The sequence below is a fragment of the Rhagoletis pomonella genome, unplaced genomic scaffold, assembly GCF_013731165.1.
Source record: "Rhagoletis pomonella isolate Grant_MI unplaced genomic scaffold, Rhpom_1.0 Rhpom_scaffold_00001, whole genome shotgun sequence".
Classification (NCBI taxonomy): Eukaryota; Metazoa; Arthropoda; class Insecta; order Diptera; family Tephritidae; genus Rhagoletis; species Rhagoletis pomonella.
Genome location: NW_023458555.1, coordinates 42,639,916 through 42,642,395, shown reverse-complemented (window position 1 = coordinate 42,642,395; position 2,480 = coordinate 42,639,916).

The window sequence follows — 2,480 nt, the reverse complement described above, 5'->3', positions numbered from 1 at the left end:
ACTTAAATCAAAATTAAAATTGATTGGTGAAACCGAAATTAAAGTAATTTTCACTTAAATAATTTGGTGAAACTGGCTGTAAAGCTGTTATTTACATCTTTTGACTATAGGCCAGTACAATTATCAAGAGAACAATTAAATTTTTATTGCTCTTACAGCCAGTTTCACCAAACTATTTAAGTGGAAATTAACTTTAATTTAAGTTTTTATTTAAATCTCATTTTAATTATTTTCAGTTTCAATAAACTATTTATTTAAGTGAGAAAAAAGTGGTTGTAAAACAGACTAGGACTAGCTTTCGCTTTCATTTGTACTGAGAGCTTTTGAAAGCTTTGGCACGCTGTGTTGTAAAAGCAGGGCTGGTATACCAGTAAGCAGCAGATACACAATGATCAGGTGATTAAACGTGTAACACCTCTGAGTGTGGTTATTCTGATTTAACTTTTATTTAAGTGCAGAGCATAGGTCACTTAAATCAAAATTAAAATTGATTGGTGAAACCGAAATTAAAGTAAGTTTCACCAAACTATTTAAGTGGAAATTAACTTTAATTTAAGTTTTTATTTAAATCTCATTTTAATTATTTTCAGTTTCAATAAACTATTTATTTAAGTGAGTAAAAAGTGGTTGTAAAACAGACTAGGACTAGCTTTCGCTTTCATTTGTACTGAGAGCTTTTGAAAGCTTTGGCACGCTGTGTTGTAAAAGCAGGGCTGGTATACAAGTAAGCAGCAGATGCACAATGATCCGGTGATTAAACGTGTAACACCTCTGAGTGTGGTTATTCTGATTTAACTTTTATTTAAGTGCAGAGCATACAGTTGTCCACAAAATAATAGGAGTGGGATATTTTAACCTGTTTTGGCTATTTGTCTTTAGTTTATTTAATGTTTCGTATTTTTTTGTAAAAGCCTAGCTGGTAATACAACAAACACCATATAAATTTACATTTTCTAGTTTGTACAAAAATTATAAAAATTCTGCAAATTTTCACCAAAATTTCAAACTATTTAACCAGAATCTTTAGAAAATATATTGGTATGCAGTTTTGTAGCCCATTCAATTCTAGTCTGAAGGAGTGCAAGTTTCAAGCTGCTAAAAAATTCCGTTGATTTTTGAGAATTTTTTCGGTTGAAGGTGTTTCACGTTTTTTCCATACAAAGTATGTTCGACAATTTTCTTTTATATGGGGACAGTGCCAGCAAAAAAAATTGCCAAAAATCAACGGAATTTTTTAGCAGCTTGAAACTTGCACTTCTTCAGACTAGAATTGAATGGGCTATAAAACTGCATACCAGAATTTTCTCTGAAGATTCTGATTAAAAAGTTTGATATTTTGGTGAAAATTTACAGAATTTTAATAATTTTTGTACAAAGGTTGAAATCTGAATTTATTCGTTGTTTGTTGTATACCCAGCTTGACTTTTGTATAAAAATAATAAACATTAAATAAACAAAAGGCAAATAGCAAAAACTGACCAAAATAACGCACTCCTATTATTTTGTGGACCACTGTAGGTCACTTAAATCAAAATTAAAATTGATCTACTTTATAATAATAAAAAAATATTTTTTACTATTCTAATATTTAATACTAATACTTTTTCGCAAAATAGCGTATTGCCACCCTGAAAAATTGGCGTTCACTCAGCAAATCGTGCTGACTGTTCGATTTCGAAAATTCTCTCACTCCGTGCTGTGCACAACAACAATTGCACGGTGATTGCCAATCGAAATTGGTGGCGTAACCACGGCCTAAGCAAACGTAAAATGAGAAAGTAAATCGATTAGTTTCTCCAACATGCGCGGGAGCACACAAACTACACCGGGCAGTAACTCGAGCTCTGGTAAGCTCAAACGGTGTATTCTCTCTCAGGCGGCCACGGCAGAAAAGAAAAGTCAAGACTTATAGCCCGAACACAATGAAAACGACGAGCTACAAACCACAGCTGTCAAAATATTTTAACACGTACTCTTATGTAGATAATTATTTTGGCGACGACCGGGCTACGCGACGGCTGTGGTTGTGGCCAGATTAGATCTATTTCTATTTTTCTGGCGACAGATAAGGTTCTTCCTCTTCTTTTATGTCAAACTCATACAAATTCATGATGTCGCTGCCGCGTTCAAAGAAATCATGTTGCCATCGACAAAGCGCTTAGATAATAAAGATGACAAATTGGAAGCTGTGGTCGGTAGCTCGTCGTTTTCAATGTGTTCCGAACTTTAAGCGTTGATAAAATTACTATGCATTCGAAATATATGCCTCTTTGTTTGGTTTTAAAAGCTTTTTTCAGCACTTAAATTTATAAAATTCGTTGTGTTTGTTAAAAATGCGGGAAAAGTATATGTCAATAAATGATCAAATAAAACAAAAAAATACTCTTCATTTTAGCCATTATTAGTAGGTTCTTTCCCGTACGCAGCGCGGGATCCCGCGGGTGCGCAAAACAGCCCAGAAATCAATCCCGTACTCAACA